This window comes from Kogia breviceps, chromosome 16 (genome assembly GCF_026419965.1).
Source record: "Kogia breviceps isolate mKogBre1 chromosome 16, mKogBre1 haplotype 1, whole genome shotgun sequence".
NCBI lineage: Eukaryota > Metazoa > Chordata > Mammalia > Artiodactyla > Physeteridae > Kogia > Kogia breviceps.
Window position 1 is genome coordinate 7,966,499 of NC_081325.1, and position 24,715 is coordinate 7,991,213.

A 24,715-nucleotide genomic window follows, 5' to 3' on the forward strand; every position below is an offset into this window, starting at 1 on the left:
GCAGAAATAAGCTGGGCTTGGGGTTTTTTCCAGACTTAAGTTACCAGTCTCTGCTCCGGCCTCCCCCGTTCTGCGCCCGCCCGTCCCCCATCTTTCCTCCACCCAGGATCTGAGGTGATCCTTCCACTCCCTGACAGCCACCCACCACTCCCCGCTTCTCTGAGAGAAATGGCCTGCCGTCAACTGGAGCAGACAGTGGTGAGGGCCCCAGGCCGGAGAAGGGTACCAGCGCCCGCCCGTCCGCAGGTCCCACCTGGAGCCAGGACCCGGCCCCCACTTGAAGGATGGCCATCTCAGAAGATGCCTGTGGCCCAGACACCTCCAGGGTCAGAGGAAAATGTTTCTCCCCATAACAAGGACACACTCATTCCCGTTTAAAATTCCTCTCTGGGATTAACAAACCGATACCTTCAGATACATAGTTAATAACGTAAGGGATTAATTTAATAAGACATAATGCTGGGCCCTCCAACGTAACTACATTTTTTTACTGGCCTGAGTAGAAAAGAAACAACAGACTACAACAGTCGGTAAACACGTGTTTAAACCCATCAAAGAATGGAAGCCTCAACCCAATACGATCAATGTGTGTCCTAAAATGCAAGCCACCTGTCTCGTCTTTCAAGCCTTTCTTCCTTTACAGCAAATTATGTGATAAGAGCACACACGTGGTTCAATCCAGATTTAAACAATTGAGTACATTTCTGATCTCTATTAATTCTCGTCCCGTTTCTTTAGTCAAAACCCCTTTGGCACTCTTTAAATTTCACCTGTAATAATTAAACATGATCTTAATATGCTAAACCTCTAAAAACTATTTTAATCCATTGTTGATTTTGTCCCCTAAGTTTCTATTCTGACTATGACTTAAACAAGACCTTTTTGTTTTAATCACAGAAGGGTGTGTGCATATAAAAATCATAATTTCCACTGAGATCAACTAAAAATATCGGGGGATATTTTTGTATGTAACACGGTTTCCTATTATCGGAACCAAACCTAAGTGGCAAGAAACGTTAAGATAAATCCCAAGTAAATTATAATTCAAATGAAACACAATTAGGAAATTCAGCCAGAGGCCAAAACACAGTCCTGGTCACATTTTTAAGAGCTCATTTAGGGAAATACACCTGGGATTGAAACCCTCACTCACTCCTCTGTTTACAAATCTGGAGTAAAAACTACTCCAGATTACTTCTACACGTGAGAGCCTGAGGGCGGGTACTGGGCAGTGTTACGTTTCTTCCAGAAGGCACTTGTCTGGCCGTCCTAATCATACAAGTCAAGCACCACTCCTCTCGGGTTCTCACAGCCACTGAAAAGGGGAAGGAGCTAAAACACGCGGCGGTAGTACTACAGCGCCCTGCTGCTGTGTACACACAGGTCTTAGAATGACTGCGGGACCCGCCTGGCCCGGGAAGTTTCCTACTACGTAGAAAGGAACACACTGAGAATAGGTTGTCTCGGTAAAGCCGGAAGAACTGCCTCGTCCTGCTCGAAACCATCTGGAAGCGTTGAGCACCGGCCTCTACGGGCCAGTCCGGGTCACAAGGAAGCCCCCTGCAGGGGGAACTTCCCCGAAATAACTCCGGGGACCCGGAAGAGAGGTGGAGGCGGACCAGGGAGTGTGCAGGGTTCCAGAGAGGAAGAGACGTGGGCGCGGCGGCCAGCTTGCGGGTGCGCGACGCCGTCCTCGGCCGGCCACCTGCCCCGGGACCACCCCCGCCGCCCGGCGGGCTCCCCACCCGCGGCCGCTGACACGTCGTGGACCTCGCGGCGGGGCGGCGTGCTCCGCTCCGCGCCATGTAAGGGAAGGTCTACCGGACGCCTGCCGGGCCCCGTACCCACTCCCCGGCCCCATGCCCCCGCGACCACCCGCGCGTCCCGGCGCCGGGTGCCCCGAAGGGAGCGCGGGGCCGGCACCCCGGAGGCGCCAGGTCGCCCACGCTTCCTCACGGGGTGTTGCATCATGCACCACGCCGCGCCTTCAGCGAACCAAAATGGACTCCGTGGCGGAGCCAGACGCATGGGCACCGGCCGCGAACACCCCCGTCCGCCCTGCCCGCGCCCACCCGGAGGATGCCAGCGCGCCCCGCGCGGGCTCCGCGCCCCTCCCCGCGCCGCCGGGCTCAGCCCCCCAAGGTGACCCGGACCCAGGCAGCTGCGCCGGCGGAGGCCGGGGACTCACCGGGCCGGTGGCTAGCGGGATGCAGGCAAGACCGCGGCTGGACTGACGGACGATGGACCGAGGCTCGGCGGGACTGACGAACGCTCGGGCGGAGGCGCGGCGCGCGGGGAGCCGGAGCGGGAGACGCGAGTAACGGACGCCGGGTGGCCGCGCGCCCCGCCGGCAGCTGACCTGCCGCTCACACCTGCCCGCGAGGAGTGAATGGAGCGTTGAGGGCGGGAGGGGATCCGGAGCCGGTTTCATCAGCCGCGCCCCGCGCCCCGCCCCGCCCCCAGCGCCCCGCCGGCCGACCCGCTAGCCCGCGTCACCGCCGTGCACCAATGGCAGCGCGGCGCGGCGGCGGCTCCGGGAGCGGGCGGCGGGGCGGGGCGGGGCGCGGCGTCTTCGCGCGCCCCGTGCCCCGTGGCCCAACCTGGGATTCCCCCGCGGGTGGGCGGCGCCTGCCGACGCGCTGGTGGTCGCCTCGCCCGCGTGCGGCCATCCCTCCGGCAGTGGGAGCCCGCCCGCAGCCTCGGGTCCCCTTAGCCCCCCGCGAGGGCCCGGCTGGCGCGGCCGCCGGACTGTCCACCCGACCGCGGGCCCCGCGCTCGCGGCCAGTTTGCGTCCCCCAAAATGAGAAGATTGGGGAGGCATTTCAAGGTTAGTTTTTTAAAACTTATCATAAATCTTCATTGGAATCTTTTATTGCTGTTCCCTTACTTTCAATAAATGCTGTATCCTCGCCCCTTGTCCGGAAGGGCCGGAAGCCTGAATCTGCCTGTGTCCCTGGCGGTAGGACGAGCACCTGGCCGGCGGGCCTGTCACCGCGGCTACTTCCGGAGCTACTCTCCCGGAGATGGCAGAAACTAGCACGGGGTCCCACCGCGCTCACCTCACAGGCTCCCTCTTGGCGCCCCAAACCAAGCAGAAGCCACAGTCTATAGAGATCCAATAACCTGTGACATGAGAGAGGTAAGTAGGTCATAGATTAACCCCGCCAGCCTCCTCTCTAACTTTGTAGGAAAGCAGGAAAACGATACCACGGTGTCCGCGGCCTTTGAGTCCTTTCCATGCTTCCTACCCACCCCTCTCCCCCCCGCAATGTCCTTGGTCAGTGATGGGGCCTCGTTGTCAGCCACAGGGTGCGATACTCTTGGAATTACACTAGCAATTTATAAAGCATGTAACTGCAGGGTGCTAGCTTCAGAAGCGTTTTCGTGAACACACAGCAATGGGCTAGTATTTGCAAGGCACTTTGGAGCGCTTGGCATCATAATCAGTGACTACATACACGTTGTTTTAAAACAGTAAATTTCAGCTTCAACTGTTCGTTGGTGAAAGGATGCTCTCAAGTTGCATTAAGGAGGTCTCCTGGGCTTCCCAGGTGGCGCAGTGGTTGGGAGTCCGCCTGCCGATGCAGGGGACACGGGTTCGGGCCCCGGTCGAGGAGGACCCCACATGCCGCGGAGCGGCTGGGCCCGTGAGCCATGGCCGCTGAGCCTGCACGTCCGGAGCCTGTGCTCCAAAACGGGACAGGCCACAGCAGTGAGAGGCCCGCGTACCGCAAAAAAAATAAATAAATAAATAAAAAGGAGGTTTCCTGTGCTGGGGCTCTTCCTGAATCCCACACAGCCTCCTTAACCCGGTGACACTGCCATCATAGGATTTCACAGAGGGAAGCCTGGTGTGATTCAAGGACCACCAGCTTTGCCTTTGCACTTGATCTGGATTTGAATCTGAATTCTACCATTTCATTCCTTTATGGTTTTCCGCAAGCTATTTCACCTCTGTTTGGAGCTTATAAACCTTTTATTCTTAGCAGAATATCCCTTAGTACTTGAAATATGATTGTGGGTTTTTTTTTTTTTTTTAAGACTCTTTGCAGTAAAATAGAATTTAATAGATTGTAGAGATGCTCTGCTCGGGCAACAAGCAGATGGGTCATAGAGTTAGTATCTGTAAATTCTGAGAGCAGGCCCTGATGGGTGTGTGGGCAGAACTTAACCAAGACGATTGTCAGCACTGTGCTCCGTTTAGCAGCCTCACCCAGCAGACTTCGTCTTCGTAAAACTGTAGGAGACCCTCCATGACAAGGCCCGTAAGCAAGCAGTCTCCTGGCAGAAAAGATTCAGTGCGAACCAGGGGAAGAATAATTATGCTCAAAGCCTCAGCAAAAAGTTAGGGGAAAAAGTCGAAAAAACTGGCTGAATTTTTCAATAAAGCTAACTGTCAGGCAGGTTTGGATCACATTGCAGGCCCAGAGGCATCGTGAGTGACAGGCTACCTTGATTAGACTTAGAGAACCGTGGATCCAAGATTCCAGAGATTGTCAAGGAAAGGAAATGCTAGAATGTAAGCCCTAGGGGCACCATCCAAGGTGAAGGTGGACAGACCAGGTCCCAGGCCAGCACCATCAGGCAGGATGGGGTACAGAAAAGGTAGAGAATCAGAGTCAGACAGATACGGTTTTGGACTAAACTCTACCCCCTGCTAGCTGCTGGCCTAGGGAAATTGCGTTTGTCCTCTTTTAACAACATACTGTATGATGCCAACTTCTGGAAAAAGCTAAATTTTGAAGACAGTAAAAAGATCAGTGGTTGCCAGAGGCTTGTCGGGGGAAGAAATGGGAGGGATGCGTAAGTAGAGCACGGGGAGTTTTAGGGCAGTGAAACTACTCTTAACGGTGCTGTAAGGGGGGTACACGTCATTATACGGTTGTCAAAAACCACAGAATGTCTAACACAGAGAGTAAACCTTTATATTAACCACAGAATGTAGCTAATAATAATGTGTCCACATTGGCTCATCAGTCATAGCAAATGCACCACAGCAATTCAAGATGTTAATAATAGGGGAAACTGGGTAGGAAGAGGGAGTATGTGGGAACTCTCTGTACTTTCCTTTCAATTTTTTGGTAAATCTAAAACTGCATGTAGACTATATATAACATTTACATAGAAATATATACAGGTGTAAAGCCCCTGAAGAGAGTACCCATTTAATAATCGTTATTAAGCAGATCAAGGAAACGAAACCACTCCATGTTCTAAAGTGTTTCAAGGCAATATTTGGGTAGGTGAAGCATGTGGACTCTAGGGTCAGAGAGCATGGCTTCAGATCCTGGCTGTGCAACTTCTAAGCCACGTGCACTTAGGCAGATGACTTCAGCGTTCTCTAACGCTACTTGCCTTGTTTCTAAGAAATGGGCTATTGCAGCTGCGACAAAAAAGTGACAGTAACTCTTGTAAAACATTGAGCCCATACCTGGCACATAGCGAATGCCCAGAGAACATGGCTATTAACTCCGACGCTAGATGGATTCGCGGGGTCACACGAAATGCAAAGATGGGAACATTTCTTCTTCCGTAGTAAAGGGGTGTTCTCACAACCAGACACTTCTGCAGGAAAAGGCTGCGGGGACTGAGGAGTAAGACCTCACTCTCCTGGTTGCCAGGTGGAGGGTGAGGAGCACAGTTGCCACCACATTCTTCAGAGGACCTCTGCTGTTGCCTGGCCAGCTTCTTCCTGTTCTTCTGGAACCAGCACTGTCCCTTGTTCGTGTCCCTCCCAACCTCCCCTACTGGTGTGTCCTCAACAGGAACTGCCATCTCACAAAACCCCACCTCCCTCAAGCTTAGAGATTTGGTTGGAGATGGATCTGATCTAAGCATTCGGCCACCCCCCGGCTCCAGTGAGGGCCCACGGCGTATGGGTAGATGATAAATAAACCGAGGTCACCTCAGAAGCCTTCCCAGATCCTTCGGGGAGCTGGAGGGAAGAGAATCTCTTTCCTCCCTGTCATGGGGCTGGACAGATGTCAGCCAGGTGCTACCAGCAGCCGCCACTGCAGACGTGTGGAGTTGGCCAGCTGGAGAGAATGAAGAGGACACGCAGAGAAATCAAAGCGGAGAGGCGAGGCGAGTCTTAATCAGGTCCCTGGTTCGGTGCTCTTGAGGCCACCTATCTGGAGATGTGAGCCACAGGGATGCCTTTTTCGCCACAGCCATTTGTCTTGGGTTCCTGTCACTTATATCCCAGAGTCCTGATTCGTACAGCTTTTCTATCTTAGGAGCTTCCTATCCTGGTTCCGATGGGAAGCATTATAAATACCATGACAAAGCATTGCCCCTCCAGAAGAGACAGCGGCTGACATCCTGGTGCCCAGTAGGAATGAAAAGTGCAGCCCTTGGGCTTAGAGGATTTGACTGTTGGTTTGTTGACAGAGAATGAATCAGATCTCTGCCAGATTTTCAGGAGACCTTTGAAACCAGCTGTATGCATGGCTGTGTCATGGTAGAAAGTACTTTCTTTCCACCAGAAAACCAGTGTGTGTGTCCTCAAGAGGAAGGCTCTTTCTTATAATGTACATCTTTGTAAGAAAATATAGCTGTAAGAAAATAGGTTTCCTTATTAGCAGAGAGATGCCTACAGACATTTATGTCCTTGTATATTTATTACAGGGTTGTTCATAATAGCAAAAGAAGAAACTTCATAAATGACCAAATATAAAGAATTGGTTAAATACATTGAGATCCGTTCATAAAGTGGAATAGAATATTAAGCGGCCATTAAAATATCATGTTTTCAAGTAATATTTAATGTTGTGGAAAGTACTTAGATTATATCGTGAGGATGGGGTATGACATTTATGTCTGCAGTATACTTCCGAATTTTATTTATATGTATATACATACACATATATTCACACGTATAGACATATATTCTATACATATATATACATACATGTTATATATAATCAGGGTGGAAACATAAAAATGTCCCCAGAAGGAATTTTAATTCTTTTGTATACTTACCTCAATACTCTCCATTGAATATTTATAGTAAACTCAACAGGTGTTATTAAAAATCAGAATTGTAGCCAAAAAATAAAAAATAAAATAAAACTCTACCTCCAGCCCCATTCTCTCCGAAAACTCTGTGTAGCCAAAGAACACCCATGCCTTCCTCCTTCTTCATACCACTATCCCTTGTGCTTTGTCAAGAAAGAAGCTCAGGCCGGCATGTAACTATTGACCAGGTTTTCAAGCCATTAGCACCAGGTAACCAGGTTACTAGGGCATGAGCTCTGAAAAGATGATGTCTTACTTTCCCCGTAAGAATTCAAAGTAAACATATGAAAATAAGTGTGAGGAAGTCCGACCACTTCCATTTTTTCCCATGCTGCCCCGATTCCCTTCAATGCTTTTCTTTCTTTAAAATCACATTTTTTCAAACACGAATCTTCTTGGGCCCCTTTAGCTGGAGCCCGAGGCACAGGCTTGGTTTGCCAGGCCAGTGCTCCAGCGCTGAAGGTAAGCTGAGCCTGGCCAGAGTCACCACTGAAAGAGGAATCTTCTTCACTTACCTGCCCAGTTTACATTTTTTTCAAATTTGAAGGCCAGTGGTACATATTTCCTACTGGGTTTCTGTACTCTTTGAAAGTTTTTTATGCTCCACGAAAAAGTTTTTAACTGATTTTCCACACCTTTGCTGGGTCTTTTAACATATGAATACCATACCCATTGACATTTAAATGTAGGAAACACATGAGGACATTCTGGATTATATAATGTGTTATAGGCCGATTGTGTCCCCTGCAATGCACATGTTGAAGCCCTAATCCCCCAGTACCTCAGAAAGTAACTGTATTTGGAGATAGCGCCTTTATAAAGAGGTAAGTAAATTAAATGAGGCCCTAATCCGATGGGCTTGGCGTCTTTATAAGAAAAGGAGACTAGGGCATACAGAGAGACACGAGGGGTGTGTGAGCACAGAGGGAGGGCCACGTGAGGACACCACGAGAATGCGCCGTCTGCAGGCCAAGGGGAGAGGCCCCGGAGGAAGCTAAACCTGCCAACACCTTTATCTTTGACTTCCAGCCCCCAGAACCGTGAGGAAAGAAATCTACTATTTAAGCCACCCAGTCTGTGCTATTTTGTCACAGCAGCCTTAGCAAATTAATATATGGTAGAAACAGTATTTTTTTATTTTTTTTTTTTTTTTTTTTTTTGCGGTATGCGGGCCTCTCACTGTTGTGGCCTCTCCCGCTGTGGAGCACAGGCTCCGGAAGCGCAGGCCCAGCGGCCATGGCTCACGGGCCCACCCGCTCCGCGGCACGTGGGATCTTCCCGGACCAGGGCACGAACCCGTGTCTCCTGCATCGGCAGGCGGATTCTCAACCACTGCGCCACCAGGGAAGCCCAGTATTTTTTTTTTTTTTTTTTTTTTTTTGCGGTACGCGGGCCTCTCACTGTTGTGGCCCCTCCCGTCGCGGAGCACAGGCTCCGGACGCGCAGGCTCAGCGGCCACGGCTCACGGGCCCAGCCACTCCGCGGCACGTGGGATCTTCCCGGACCGGGGCACGAACCCGCGTCCCCTGCATCGGCAGGCGGACTCCCAACCACTGCGCCACCAGGGAAGCCCTGGAAACTGTATTTAAAAGAATGACTGTCAGAGCTGAAAAAGCCACAAGCCAGGCGTCGCCCTGGCAAAGCTCCTGTTCCACGGCAGCAGGGAGACACCGTGTAGTCCTTGAGGCCACAGGACCAAAGGGAGAGCTCTGCCCCACAGGAGACTGATGCCTCCGTTTGATGACTCAGCAATCTGCCGCTCTCGAGGTGTTTTCGACAGTGTGTCTCCTCCCTCTTGGCCCGTGTGCCCAGTGCGGAAGGTGGGAAAGCCTTCGAGATTCTCCTCGGCCTCCTGTCTCTAACCCTGCAGTTTTGTAGCTGCGCTGCCAGCCCAAGCAGTACTGGCTCTGCACCGACAGGAGCTCCAAGGCCCCACTTCGGAAGGCTGCTGTTCCCACTGAGAGCAGAGGGGTGAATGGGGAAAGCAGGACTGCTCGCATCAGCTAGACGTGCATCCCGTGTGAAAGGAGGGGATCAACAGTGCAAGGTCCCTCCGAGCTCGTCCTCTTCCCTCTGTCCTACTGTCCCCCGCTCCCCCGTTTCGCTGGAAGAAAGGAAATCGAAGAAAGTGTCACCAGCCCTGGTGCCTGGGTTTCTGATTCTCTTCCATTTCCCTCAACCAGGAAAGGCCTGCCTGTGGATCTCAGAGTTCTGTATGGCACCCAGAGACAGCTCACCGGACAGATCGGCATTCGTGGGGCTTGGCTAATTTCTGCAGGGACTCAGTTTGGCAAAAGCCATCCCCTTCTTTGGATTTCTAGAAAGGTGTGCCACTTGGGTGATGTGCCAGCTTCAGCCAAACCTAGACACGGTAGTGGTTGCATGTGGAAATGCTCATTACAGATAAGGCTTTCTTGCTATATTAGGATAAAAAAGATATGAGATCTCAGCTTACCCTAACACCCCAGAAGTTTCTACTTGGTTAAGCAAAAGTGTAACCTTTATGCAAAGATATCTCAGGCCTCTAAACATTCTGTCAATATCCCTAGACACCCCTTCCTGCCTTGAGCTGCCGGAACCTCACTCACAGTCTTGGAATTAGGTCTCTGTGTTTGCATCTTTTTTTTTTGGCTGCGTTGGGTCTTTGTTGATGTGCGCGGGCTTTCTCTAGTTGTGGCGAGCGGGGGCTACTCTTCGTTGCAGTGCGTGGGCTTCTCATTGCGGTGGCTCCTCTTGTTGTGGAGTGTGGGCTCTAGGCGCGTGGGCTTCAGTAGTTGTGGCGCACGGACTTAGTTGCTCCGCGGCATGTGGGAGCTTCCTGGACCAGGGCTCGAAGCCATGTCCCCTGCATCGGCAGGTGGATTCTTAACCACTGCGCCACCAGGGAAGTCCCTGTTTGCCTCTTGCACTGAACTTTCCTGCTAGGAGAGTGAGCTGTCAAGGCAGCGAGCACAGTGCAGTGACCGAGAACCCAGATGGTAGAGACAGAGCCATCTCCGGAACTCTCGGCAGGTAATCAAGCTCTCTGGGCCTCAGTTTCCTCATCTAGAAAAAGTGAAATCTAATGAGCTGCGTAAGAGTTGAGATAAAGCCTGAGAGTCCACTGTGTAGTGCCTGGCACATAATAGGATGACTCCATAAAGGCTACTGATCATTATTACTCTAATCATCAATAATTTTCACCTAATGCATGCTCCACTGATACAAGGAAATAGCAGAGGAATGACTTTATCAGTGCCTCTTTTATTCTTTGACTCCTAAGAGGCTTAGTGGAGAAAAAGCCACAGGAGCAGCAGCATTTACATGTGGCTTTTCACTGTGAACTTACAGCACACCCCCAACTTGACAAGCTGATAGGGACTTGCCAGCAAGCCCATGTGCAAAAGCTTTGTTATAATCCAGAGCATGGGTAGCTGTCACTCAGGCTGAAGGTGTTACCTGGAGCAGGCTTTCTCACCCGCTCCACTGTTGACGTTTTTCACCAGGTAATTCTTTGTTGTAGGGGGTTGCCCCGTGCGTTGGAAGGTGTTCAGTACGGTCCCTGGCCTCTGCCTCCTAGATGCCAGTTGCACCCTTCCACCAGCAAAAATGTCTCTCGACGTTGCAAATGGCTTCTGGAAGGCAAAAGTTGCCCCCCTTTGAGAGCCACTGGCCTAGACGAGCATCTGATTGTCTTGCACTGGATGTTGAATACTGTCTCTTGCGTGAAGAGAGAACACACTATCCCAACAGGGAGGGCTGAGAGTCAGCTGGTCAGCACCAGTTCAACGGAACCATTTCTCATAGTTCATCACCTCTTCTCATTGATCGGTGCCTGTGGCATCTTGGTTGTTAAATATGCTTGATATAGTTCCTCCATCATGCTGAGCCTAAGGTGGAGGTTTCTTTAAAGAAGTAAAGATGGAAACAGATCTTAGCTGTTCATGTAGCGAAGGCAAAGTTCATTCAAAGAGCATCATGGTGGCTAAAAGTAGTCCCTTGGTAGTTATTCTACCTCAGAGGCTTCCAGCAATGCCCCTATATAGACTCCTCACTCACTGTTACCTTCTCCCCCATCTTTCACAATCACAGTGCAGAATGTCATTTTAGACGTCTTGCCATTAATGATGACCACAAGCTACTCACCTACTTCTGGACTTTTGCAGAGCAGGTTTTAAGAGGAGAACCGTCTCCTTCACTGCCTCTGTAAACAGAAATGCACCACTTCTGATGACGTATCCTTAGGCTCTGGACTGATGCACGCATACCACGTTTCTCTAGAGGATGGTTTCGGACCTGGGGTCCCAGAGTGCTTGCAGTGGGGATGGCCACCTGTTATTAAAACGAAAGCCATCCAGAAGTGTTGCCGCGGGCATCTCATCTGTGTCCAGAGGAGCCCTCCAGTACGGGATGAGTGGGAGGGAAACCAACAGCTAACTGGAGAACCAAGGAATCCAGGACCAAGGGAAAGATGAGGGCTAAAGTAGGTTGTGTTACTCCCTAAAATGAGCCCAGTCGCCAAGTAGGAGCACACAGCCGCCGTAGGCAACAGCGCAATTGTTGCAATGTTGTTAAAACCTTTGGAATAATGGGCCACCCCTGGTGAGCCTCCTCGAAAAGACCAGTTGCGACAGAGGCGTGGTTTTTGGCCAGAGCGCTGGGCCAAGGCTCTGAATATGAGCAGGGAATTACGTGTAGTTTACCGCCTAGACCCTGAATGGCCTTATCAGTCTCTAAAAACAAAGCTCTGCGAGGACGTTCAAGGCAGTGCCGAAACCGAGCTGCTGCGGTCCTCCATGTGCTCGTGTCCACCGCCAGGCCTTCCACCTGCAGCCCCCGGCCCAGTCACAGTCCAGGCTCCAGCCAGCTCCTCACAGACACCTCTGGGTCTGCCCACCCGGGACATTCTCCCTCTCACGTCACTTACCTGACACCCTGTTTACTACCTGCGGGGCTGTAGGGGTGTGAATTAACTTCTCTGTGCCTCAATTTCATGTTCTCTCAGACGGACAAAATAAGCGTTCTCACTGCAGCAGTTGTGGTGAAGAGTAAACAAGATAACACACGTGAAGGGCTTAGCACAGGGCCTGGCACATAACGAGCATGCGGTAAATACCAGCAATTGTGATAAGAATTGTCACTCATCCTTCACATGTTAGCTTCCTCCGGTGAACCTCTCCTGATGCTCTCACTCAGGTCATGTGCCCTGTTATGCGTTCACGTAGCACATCGTATGGGATACGCATGTTATCTTCAGGGACTGCCCAAAAAGTCTTCAAGAAGACACCTCCCAGACCCTTCATGTAGACCACAAAACAGACCAGCCATGAATAAATCCCCAAATCCCTGGGCACAATTATTGATACAGTGGTAGGCATGGCCCAGAAAGAACTCTTTGAATAATTGAGGGAGTTGCTATGGAGACTGGGAGGAAGAGGAGCTCTCTTTTTGTGGGGTCTCATGTACTAAGGTTGACGTTTTGCTGGAGTCCACAGGGGCTAAGCCGTCTTTGCCAGTGAGAAGGGCTGCCTGAGAGTGAAGATGATGCAGAAGAAAGCAGAGGTCAGAGAGAGACAGAGGCAGGGAAACGAGGATGATGGGGACAGAGAGACTAGATTGCACTGTTGAAACGCTGGATCAAGCCAATCCTGAAGACAGCTATACCCAGGGCTATTATTAAGTCGTTTTACTTAAACTACCTTGAGTTTGGTTTCTCTCCCTTGTTATTAAGAGTCTTGATTAACACACCTTACCATTTATTAACCATTTGTTAACACATATCACACATAACATGTCACACATAACACACACCATTTATTAACACATATCACATTTCATCCTAGTTAATTGTTTAATTGTCTGTCTTCCCCCCAAGTAGGCTGAAACTCCATAAAGGCAAAGCCCTGTTCTACCTGTGCACCGCTGTGTGCTAAGCAGAGTGCCTGCACAGAAGAGGCATTCACACCTTAGTTAAATCATCAATAACTGGAGGGGGTTCCAGGTGAGAAGCAGGGATTCTACATGAAGCAGTGATGGGAAGGATAAAGCCGCACTATCTTTTCTCAGCTCCCACCCAACTGGCTACAGATTGGAAATCTTATTACCCTCAAAGACAGCTCCCCGTTTCATTGTCTCCCATCCTCCTCATTTCTCAGAGACAGATGCTATATGAGATCATTGCAGTCTTCTGGAGATCCAGGTCCCCAATCCCATAATATAAGGCCCTATTCAGGAGAGGAGAGATATGAATACTTCCAGGGAAGTACTCTTGGGCACATCATATTAGTTAATTATCATCATCTCATCAAACCATCCCCTTATTGAATACTCCCAAAGATAAATCTTTGTGTTCTTATTAACCATTTCCCTAAAATAGTAGGAGACCGAGGATAATCTGTCCCTGACTTCTTCCTTGGAGATTCGTGTTTCCACAAGTCACAGCCAACCATAGTTTTAAATGGTCAAAAACAGAAACGACTTCTCTGTGTTAAGTCAAGAATCACTCAGTTGCAGGTAATTCATACCTGATTCAAACAACTCTAGGAAATCTTTGAAATGTATTGTTACATAACTGCAGAGTTTAGGACTTGCCAGATGTACGTATGTCTGGAGCTAGGTTTTCAAAATATATCTCAGTCTCTCTGTCTCACAGTTTTCCTGATGGCTGTATTCTTTGCCAAATCTCTCCATTGGTAAAAGCAGTGGTTTTTTGAAGTGCAGCGAAGAAGGAAACCCCTTCCAGCATCCATTTCAATCCTACAAAAGGACCACAATAGGCTCTGCTTGGGTCACATGCCCAAGCTTACATACCTCTCCCTGATTCCTGCAGAGTAGTGTTCTCTTGTGGGCTAGCCTGGGTCACATACCCACCTCTGTGGGGCAGGGGGACAGTGCAGAGAGGAGGTTGATTGGCAGTTCCACTAGTATCACAGAAATAGAGGAAGAGGTAGTCCCCACGGGGTAGGAATGTGAGGAGACAAGAAAGAAACTGATGTCCACTCTCTATTCCACTCCCCTGCTCGTTCAGATGTCGCCCAGCCCATCCTAGAGGCATCTGGACCACATGTTCTTTGTGTGTTACCACCATCCAGCTCCAGCGACCACTCCAGGCACATCTGCCCTGTCTCCGAGGCACATATGCCTTTGAAATAGTGATTTCATTTCCTTTGGATAAATACCCAGAAGTGAAATTACTGGATCATATGGTAGCTCTATTTTTGATTTCTTGAGGAACCTCCATACCATTTTCCTTAGTGGCTATACCAATTTACATTCCCACCAACAGTGCACAAGTGTTTCTTTTCTTTGATAATAGCCATTCTGTGTCATTGCTTGCTCTTCTCTTGTAGAAAGCATATAATTGGACTTTTAAAAAATTCATTCTCCCAACTTCTTAATTGGAATGTTTAGTCCATTTACATTTAACATAATTACTAGTAGGTTAGGGCTTTTATATGTCATTTAAAATTTTCTTTATGTCAGTCTTTTTCCCTTTATTTCTTCATTACTGCCTTCTTTTGTATTAGATAAAATTTCCTAGCATACCATTTTAATTATCTATTGTTTCTTTACTATATATTTTTGAGATTTTTTTTTATTGGGTGCCCTGGCAATTAAAATGAAATCGTAACTTAGAACAATCTAGTTTGGATTAATAGCAATTTAAATAGTCTACTAAACTTTTGCTTCTTTATATTCCATTCCCTCCCTTTTCTTTATACTTTTGTTGTCATACAAATTACATCTTGATACACTGTAAGCCCAACAAGATAGTTTTATAATTGTTGCTTTGTACAGTTGTCTTTAAATCCAAAAGAAGAAAAAAACTACAAATGAAGACACATTTATACTGTCTTTGTGAAACCCATGTATTGACCTTCTCTGGTGTTCTTCACTGTTCATTTGTATTTTAGTTACTGTCCCATCATTTCAGCCTGGAGGACTCCGTTTAGTATTTCTTGTAGGTCAGGTCTGATAGTGAGGAAGGTTCTCATTTTTTTGTCTCCTTCATTTTTGAAGGACAGATTTCCTAGATGTAGGATCTTAGTTGACAGTGTTTTTCTTTTAATACTTTGAATATGTCATCCCACTGCCTGCTGGCAACCATGGTTTTTAATGAGAAGTTAGTTGTTAACCTCATTGAGATCCCTTGTGTAGGATGAGTTAGTTTGCTTTCCCCTTGCTGCTTTCATCAGTCTCTTCTTTTCTTTGGCTTTTTAGCAATTTGATTATGATGTATTTGGTATAGATCTCTTTAAAATTATCTACTTGGAGTTTATTGAGCTTCCTTGGTGAGCAGATTGTTTTTCATCACTTAGGAAGTTTTTAGCCATTGTTTCTTCAAATATTCTTTTTTCTCCTTTCTTTTCTTTCTTTCTTGGACTCCCCTTATGTGTATGCTGGATGGTGTCCCACAGGTTTCTGAGGCTCTGTTTATTATTCTTCATTCTTTTTCTTTTTGTTCTTCAGACTGGATAATCTCAATTAGTCTATTGGTTGTTTTGTCTGCCTGTTCAGATCTTCTGTTGAGCCCCTCTAGTGAAGTTTTCATTACAGTTTTTATACTTTTCGACTCCAGAATTTTCATTTAAAAAACAATTTATATCTCTTTATTGACATATTCTGTTTTGTGAGATGTCATTCTCATACTTTAATTCTTTCAACATGGTTTCCTACATGACTGATGACTTTCAGTCTTCGTCTAGTAAATCTAACATGTGCCCTTTCTCGTGCACAGTTTCTTTTGTGTGCTTTTTTCTCTTGTGAAAAGATATTCTTCCTGGGTTTTTTTTTCATGTCTTCTGATTTTTTGCTGAAAACTGTACATTCTAGATAAATAATGTGACCACCCTAGAAATAAGATTCTCTCCTTCCTAAGGTATTTTGTTGTTGTTCTTGCTGTTTTCTGTTTATTTGTTCAGTGACTTTCCTAGACAAATTTTATAAAGTCTGTATTCTTTGTCATATACAGCCACTGAAATCTCTGCTACTTAGCTTAGTGTTAAGTGAATGATTGCACTAATATTTCCTTATATGTCTTGAACCAATAAGTCTCTCATCCTTTCTCTAGGGCTTCTGTGTGTGTGTTGGGGCACGCTGGCCAAGTTCCCACAGGTAGCTTACAACTCTGCATTAACCTACACTTCTTGCTTGTGCAGACCCTCAAGGTCAGCCAGAATTGAGAGCTTAGGGTCTTCTCAGTTGTTTCTTAGGCATAGACACAGCTCTAGGTATGCACACAGCCCTGTGTGTGTGTTTGTGGTCTTCTAGATTCCCAGGAATATATAGAAACTTTTGAAAGCACCCTATGGATATCACATGTCCAGTGTTTCCTTTTAAGTTTTTTTTCATAGCCTTTTGTTAGCCTCAACTTGTAGCACTTCCTTAAGCAACTGCAATGTTAAACAATTAATGCTGATTGTTTTGACAAATACCCTGTCAGTAGGGCTGTTCTCACAGAGGGAGTTCTAAGTCACATCAAAGAAAGAGATGCCCTGAAAATGGAACTTTTCAGCTGGCTGTCAGACAGGTCAAATATTAACAGTTCTTTGGAAATGGCCCTTTTGGGAGCTCTGCACTCATTCTGCTCCCTCTAGCAGCTGCTAGGCTGCTAGTTCTCAGACATATTCTTTTTGATCTTCAAAGGTTACTGAAAGGGAAAGCATCATCTCTGCAAAGCTGGTGAGAGACTTTATCAAACTTCTTTTGACAGCAGTGATTGAGAAAATAAAAAAACTATTAGCAAGTTCATTTTCATTGACTCATAAACTTTGTACCGCACTAACTTAAACTACATAGACTTTTCAAGAATCTATTTATTGATCTGCGTGATAATTCCAAGAAGTAAAAACCCAACAGGTAGTGGCAGACCCTGCTAGCGGCCTTCGTGATGTTCAGCCTTGTTTTCTTACACACAGAACGCTGGTTTCCTGTAGAGTGTGAATGTGTCCAGCTGAGACACTGACTCTCCCAAATGTCTTTACAATTATATGGCCATAGGACCTAGTTCAGATCGTTGAGATTTAAGTGAAAGTCATTGGGTTGGATTTCTGGAAAGGCCATGCCATGCTTCATGCCTTTCAAGCTAATGTGCCTTGAACCAATATGTTTCCATCCTTTGGCTCTATGTGTGTGCTACTCAGGCCTTCAAAGGTCCCGTAAGAAGTTGACAACTCTGCCTTAGCTCTCACTTCTTATTCGTACGTAGCCTGAAGGTCAGCAAGAGGTGAAAACTTACAGCCTTCTCAGGTTTTCCTGGGCATGTGCACAACCCTTGACATGAACACAGCCCTGCACATGCATGTGGCCTTTTAGATTCCCAGGAACGTACAGGAGATTTCAAATGTCCCTTGTGAACTTTATTCCAAATAATCTATTTATTCAGAGAGAATTCACTAAAAATTTCTGGGAATTTAAAAGTGGACTTTGACAGATTGTTTCCTAAAATCAGCCAAGAAGAACACTAAAGTGGAATTTTCTATGTCATCAAAATGACAGTAATTATAATAGGGTGGCATTATTCAGAAATATATAGTATGATGGGGAAAAAAAGTCCAGAAATAGACACAGCACACACGCACACACTTTGCATATGATATAGACTGCACTTTAAATTAGTAGGGAAATGATGAATTATTCCACAAATAGGTTGGAATGATTGGCAGTTCATTTAGGAGAATAATAGATCTTTATGTCATTCCTTACACAGGAATAAATTCCAAATGGTTTAAAGATATAGATACATAGATAAATGTGTTATAAACTTAACCTGAGGAAGGATTTTTTTTTAGGACAAAGGAAAATGAGAAAACAAAGGCAAATCTTGACAAATTTGACTATAGAAGAGTTAAATACATCCTCATAGTGAAAGTCGCCACAAATAAAAGTAAAGGCAAACAACAGGCTGATCGACAGTTCTTAATCAAATATGTAACAGAAAAAGAAAATTAAAACTAAATAATAGGATCTTGTTTTTAACCAATTAAATTGGCAAAAGAGAAAAAGCTTTTAGGAGGTTGTTCATATACCATGTTCATGTGGATGTGAAGACACAGTCATACCCACCTTCACTGTGAGTAAGAGTACAAAGTGGTAGAGCTGTTTTGGGAGAGGCAGTTTGGAAGGTTCTAACAAAATTTTAAATGTGTGTCACTCGGATACAATATTTTCACCTCCTGGAATCTGTACTGCAGAATATTCACACACTTCCAAAGGGGTGTTTGCGTGAGGCTGTTCACTGCCATACTGTTTGTGACAGAACTAGGAACCTGAATGCCCTTCAGTCCTCTGTGTGTGTGTGGGGGTGTATGTCGGGGGGGGTGTATGTGTGTGTCGGCAGTATTTGTGTGTGTCGGCAGTATTTGTGTGTGTGTGTGTGTGTGTGTGTGTGTGTGTGTGTGTGTGTGTGTCAAAAGAGGGAATGGGGTTACAGAGAGAAAAAGAGTCTACGGTAAAGATTCAAATTACTTCACAATTATTTTGGATGGTGAACTTCTTCCTTTAACTGTTTTTGGTGACCCAGAGTGAGGACAGGACAGCTTGGCTTTGGGGGTAAATACACCACAAGAGGGGCTTTAATGTTTCATAACATATGCTTCTGTATTGTTTACATTTTTCAAGTGATTTTTTTTTTTTTTAAATAACAGCAAAGAAAAAGAAAAAAGCAAGCTACAGAGCTGTGTACTATGCTCCAGTTAGGACTGAGGAACTCCACAGAAATAGCTATGTGTTTGTTTATATGTCATAGACGTCTGATACAGGTGCACACCCAACTGTTAACAGCTGAGTGAAGGGGAGGCAGGGAGAGGGCGGACGGGGGGGGGGGGCTTTTACGTTCAGTACGCTTCCGTTCTGTTTGATGTTTTTACAAGTTTGTTTTCTGCTCTTGAAATTTTTAAAAAATGAACAAATAAATAAAACATGTCAATAAAGGGAAGGGGAAAGAAAGCCAGTTGCTTTCCAGCAGAAGGAAAGAAGGAAGGAAGGAAGAGGAGGTGTTTTCAAGACTGGGGAAGCGTGAGGAGACAGGAGTGACTCAGAGGCGAGAGAGGACGTGGGTCAGGGATGCTGTGACATCCCGGGGTGGGGGGGGCGGGGAGGGGACGCGCCACGTGCATGGTGTACACCTCCCTGCGATGGGGGAGAGACGCAGGGGACCGGGAGGGAGAAGAAACAGAGATTCTGAGCTTGGCCGTCTGTGTGAAGGGAGACAGAAGGAGGGGGTCCAGCCAGAAGAGCATGGACCAAAGCACATCCTGAATAAATACCAGAGGGAACGGCCGTGTTCTCATTCTTAGACGTGCCCTCCTCAACTTTATCAGCAGTTGTATTTCCGTGAAAACCAAAACAGTTTTCTTCAGTTAAAAACGTCCTTTAAACCATGGCCATAGGCCCCCTGTGCCTTAGCTAAGGTGATTCATAATGAAGAACACTTCAAAGCAGTTGACTGTCTTATCTCTATTATCTTGTATTTCTGCAGCAGGACTTGGGAATTAGCTTTCGCCATAGAAGGGAGTGAATAGTATTCGAGAAGAGAAAAATGTATATGTGACAAATTCATGTGGGATAATAATACGATTTTAATTTAAGGAAGACCGACCTGAGAAAATGCACAGGAAGCATGCTGTTTGTGTAAAATATCCCTAAAACCCAGGCAAAATCTCTAGTCTTTGTGGGTGTGATGCGTAAAGAAATCTTCAGGGTGCAGGCTGAGTTAAAACCAGCTAAACTGGGATGAATTTGTGTCGTGGGAGAGAAACATAATATACAAGGGACTTAAGAACCACCGAAGCTCTTGCTGAAGGAAACACCTATGGTATCTCTTGTTGTGTTTTGCTTCTTATTACCTTTGCGTAAGAATAAAGTTACTGTATTTTTCGCTCTTCAAAAATCTTCTCTGGTGCAATTGGCCAGCATATTCCGCTCCACGGAAAGCGGAAGGCAGCGGGGCCACTCCTTCCCCTCCCACTGCACAGGGGAAGGGCTACTGAAAGCATGCAACGCGAGGCTGTAAAACTCACTAAGCTACATGTATCGGTAGTTTCTGGAAAGTCTGTGTGTGATGGTAGCTTCTCATGTAGCTGGGTTTTTTCCAAAGCCATGCACCTCGGGGGGTCATTCTGTTCTCAAAGCTTGTCGAGTGTCCAACCACAAACAGGCCTAACTTGATTCTCAAAGAAAAGTGGACAATTTGAGGTTTTAAAATAGGGAAAGCTAAAAAATAAAACCCATGAGAAGTCTGTGAGATACCATTAAATAGACCTGGATGTTAGGGCCCACCAAGCACCAAGTATTTGAGATGCAGTCCTATAACCACCAAATGTAAGGATCTTGGTAAGAATGAGATCGTATTGCCAGAAATTTTAGGGTCATAGCAGATCATCTTTCCTCTTAAAAGGTAAACTTTCGTGAAGAATTTTGCATCTAACGAATGGCATGGATCTGAGAACTGTCCTACCAAAGGGTCATCACAGTTCGCTCTGGGGCTTTGACACGTCCGTCTTCTGTCTCTCGAGGCTGTGGGAATTGCTGACGTCCAGTCCGGCTTCCAAACACTGAACTTCCAGGATGAACTTGATCTTGTTCATGAACCGAGGGTAGCAAATTAACACAACATAATTTTATTCAGCAGAGTTTCAGGAGTTAAACAAGCAGAACTGGCAAAGATTCAGATGAAGAAGCGTTCCTGTGTCGCTGGTAGGTGTGTGAGTTACTACGGCTTGTTTTGGCAAGCAGTCTGGCAATGCTCATGCCTTGATTAACTCATCTATCCCCAGCAGTGAAGAAGCAAGGCTCCAAAGGGGCCAGAGGCAGAAAGCAATTTTCTCTCCCCTCCTTTATGGTTTCTTCCTTGTCCCCAGCTAAAGTCTCCAGCAGCTTACATAACCTTTTCTGTTGCTTTTAGATTTAAAAAAAAAAAAAAAAAAAAGCCTCTGGTCACTTCTGTTCACAACATTGAAAGTGTACAGCCCTGTGTAAAAGTCAGAACTCTGGATTTTATGTCAGTCTTTTCCCTGGGCCTGTCCTGGTGGCGGCTTCTCAGCTGCTTCGCTACACGGCTCCACGCCTGCAACCTGGCCCAGGATTCTGACCCTGCCAGGCTTGGAGGCCGGGAAGGACAGGTGAGGGGTAGGATTCATGAACATTGAGCTCACGGCCAACAGCACTGTAACTCATGCCTGAACAGAGCTTCTCTGATACATGTGTTTTCAATGTAGGGCACACGCAGCCATCCTATGCTTAGGAGCACTTCACGCTATGCTTGGGGGCGATTTTAAACAGCAAAATCATCAACAAAAGCACAAAAATATGAAAAGTGTGTCACTGAGTAAACAGTGAAGAGGATAGTGTTTACGATATGAGAGCTGATGTCTCACCGAGTGTCACCTCGTCCATCCTCAGCTGTGAAGGTGCACGTCAGTGACAAATATTTTGCCACTCTGCTCGTGACTGTGAATAACTGCAAAAGCCCCACAAGCACTGATTTCAGGGTTACAAGTAAATTTTAGCAAGTAAGCAAATTTGCAAGTACAGAATCATGAACAGTGATTCTAGTTCCATTATAAACAAATTCTCAGATCATGCTCTTCCAAAATGTCATCAGTTTCTTATTGGGAATCTGATTTTATAGGAGCATATGCCAGAAGTCTACTGCAGATATCATACTGAATGATGAAAAATTAGAAGCATTATTATTGAAGAAGCAAGAAAAGGCTCCTGTCCCATTCATTGCACTGGAGATCTTTAGTCAAAGTGATAAGAAAAAGAAATAAGATATGAATACTGGGAAGGAAAGACAAAAATGTCTTTGATTTAGGATGATGCGATTATTCATCCATAAAATCCAAGAGAATAGAGTAAAACCTAGTAAACCAATAAGAGTGCATCAGGGTGGACAGGTATAAAATCACATATGAAAAGTAATAGCTTCCCTATATGCCAACCAAAAGCAGTTAGAAAATATAATTGAAAAAACTAATTCCATTCATAACACTAACAAACTCTCCTAGGAACAAACCCAACAAGAGAAATGTAACACTTATGAGGACAAAAAAAATAAAACTTTAATAAGGACAAAAAAGAACCTGAAAAAATGGAGAAGTAACCATATCCCTAGTTGAGATAAGTCAACATTTAAAAAATGTCTGTTGTTCCCAAATTAAACTGTAAATTTGTTGCAATACCAGTCAAAACTCCTTTCCCCAACCCAAATCTTAAACCCATGTCAAATGTTTTCAAAACTTCATTTGAAATTTTTGAGAGTACACACCAGACCAGCAAAGCCTACTTTGAAACAGGAGACCAATGAGGGTATCAAAGTACATTATAAGTTATAGTAATTTTAAGAATGTAACTTAAAGGGAAGGAATAAACAGATCAATAGAACATAATATAGAGAGTCCACAAACAGACCTATGTATATATAGGAATTTAGTAAATAACAAAGGTTATACTTTGGACCAGTAAGTAAAAAATTTAATAAATGATGTTGGAAAATAAATGATGCAAACAGGTCTTTGCAACATATAATAAAAGACAAGGGATGAATAGACAGAATATACAAGTAATTCTTACAAACCAGTAATACAAAGTGCAAGAGAAAAGTGGGCAAAGAACATGAAAAGACATTTCAGAGGAAATCATACAAATGACCAGCAACTAAATGAAGAGATCCTCAATTTCAATAGCAATCAGAGAAATGCAGATTAAACAGGATTGAGACATCATTTCCAGCCATCAGTTTGGCAAAATTGAAGAGACTGATAATAGCAAGTGTTGATGAAGAAGTGGAGAAATGGTATTTTCCTGCATTAAAGGTGGTTCAGCTCTTCTGGAGAGCAACGTGGCAGAGTGAATTAAAATGTTAAATATACATACTTGGTGAGCCAAAAATGCCTTTCTAGGTATCTAATATAGAGACATACTCTCACATATGCTCAAAGAGATATTGATGGTAACAGTGAAAAATTGGAAACCAACTTGTGTTTGTTAAAAGCAGAATGATTAAGTAATCTATCATACTTTGATGCTGTGGATCATTGTAGCAATTTTTAAGGAAACTTAAATCAATATATACCAGCATTAAAATGTCTCAGACATAAATTGTCAAGTGAAAAGAGCATGTTGCCAAAAATACATGCAGTAAAATATATGTAATATATGTTAAATAAAAAACCTGCACAAACTGTTCATTTCTGTCTGTATCTACATAGGTGTGTATGTCAACACAATAGAAAAATGTCTGTAAGGACACATGCCAAATTAATAAGCAGATGCTACCTCGAAAGAGGTTAATGAATCAGAAGTGGTCATCAAAGAGGCTCTTGCTTTGTTTTTTAATTTTTAAAAATTTCAGTTGTGGTAAAAAGAAAAAAAACCCACATAACATAAAGTTCAGCATCTTAATCATTTTCAAGTATACAGTTCGTTAGTGTTAAGTATATTCACATTGTTGGGTAACAGATCACCAGAACTTTTTTATCTTGCAAAACTGAACCTCTGTACCCATTAAACAACTGCCCATTTCCCTCTGCACTCCGTCCTGGCAACCACCATTCTGCTATGGGTTTGAGTACTTTGGATACTTCATGTGTGAGGAGTCGTACAGTATTTGTCTTTTTGTGACTGGCTTATTTCACTTAGCATGTCTTCAGTGTTCATTTATATTGTAGCAAGTGTCAGATTTTCTCTCCTCTTTAAGGCTGAATGATATTCCATTCTATATATAGACCACATTTTATTTATCCATTCATCTGTAGATGGACACCTGGGTTGCTTCTGCCATTTGGCTATTGTAAACAGTGCTGCTGTGAACATGGGTGTACAAATATCTCTTCAAGACCCTGCTTTTCCTTTCTTGTGGGTATATACCCAGAAGTGGGATTGCTGAATCATAATGGTAGTTCTGTTTTTAACTTTTTGAGCAACTGCCATACTGTTCTTGTTTTCATTATCTAAGTATTTCACAACAAGAATATACTTATGTATTCTTCATGTAATTAAGGGTAAAGGAAAAAATTAGTCCAGATAAGTATAGTTCAAAGGACACCATGCATAAGTAAATGGTGGTTTTGGTGAAACTAAGAATGGGCAAGTGTGGTGGTCTCTGTCATACCAAAACGCCTGTGAACTGAAAGTGTTGAAAATTAATGGGTCTAGCATTTAATTAGCATGCCTGATAGTTTTATTGTTCTCAAATATCCGCTAGCCTTGCCTAGGGGAGGCTTATACGTCTCCACCCTACAGATAACCCTCGCGGCCATCTGACTTGCTTTGGCCAATGAAACGTGAGCAGAAGTGCCGAGGGCCAAAGCGAGGTTTTCTGTGTCCTCTTCCCGTCTGCTGTGACAACCATCACCATCCCAGCCCAGGTCGTAAAAGCAGTCAGGGTCCCAACGGGAGGTCGTGTGCAGCAGAGCTTCAGCCAAACTTTGATGCAAGTCAAGCACGAGTGAGAAGTGCATCTTGGGGGTTGAAAGTGACTGGATTTATTTATTTGTTTGTTATTGACATATAGTTAATTCACAATGTTGTGATAGTTTCTGGTGTACAGCAAAGTGATTCAGTTATATATATTCCTTTTTATTTTCTTTTCCATTATGGTTTATTACAGGATATTGAATATAGTTCCCTGTGCTATACAGTAGGACCTTGTTGTTTATCCATTCTATATATACTAGTTTGCAACTGCTAATCCCAAACTCCCAGTACATCCCTCCCC

At 45.4% G+C, this 24,715-nt stretch overlaps 1 protein-coding gene and 1 long non-coding RNA gene across 9 annotated transcripts in view; one reads left to right on the forward strand and one right to left on the reverse strand.

Annotated features, from left to right (window-relative positions):
- Window positions 1–2,442, reverse strand: part of SLC7A1 (solute carrier family 7 member 1) — an 86,295-nt gene extending 83,853 nt beyond the window's left edge. For all 7 annotated transcript variants that reach the window (XR_010837221.1, XR_010837220.1, XR_010837219.1 and 4 more), the window contains exon 1: window positions 2,189–2,442. The gene's annotated coding sequence lies outside the window, so the exon portion shown is untranslated. The remainder of the gene's footprint in view (window positions 1–2,188) is intronic.
- Window positions 2,443–2,666: 224 nt separating this feature from the next.
- Window positions 2,667–24,715, forward strand: part of LOC136792816 (uncharacterized) — a 57,616-nt gene continuing 35,567 nt past the window's right edge. For both annotated transcript variants that reach the window (XR_010837278.1, XR_010837277.1), the window contains exons 1-2: window positions 2,667–2,827; window positions 2,926–3,139. This is a non-coding gene — a long non-coding RNA (uncharacterized lncRNA). The remainder of the gene's footprint in view (window positions 2,828–2,925; window positions 3,140–24,715) is intronic.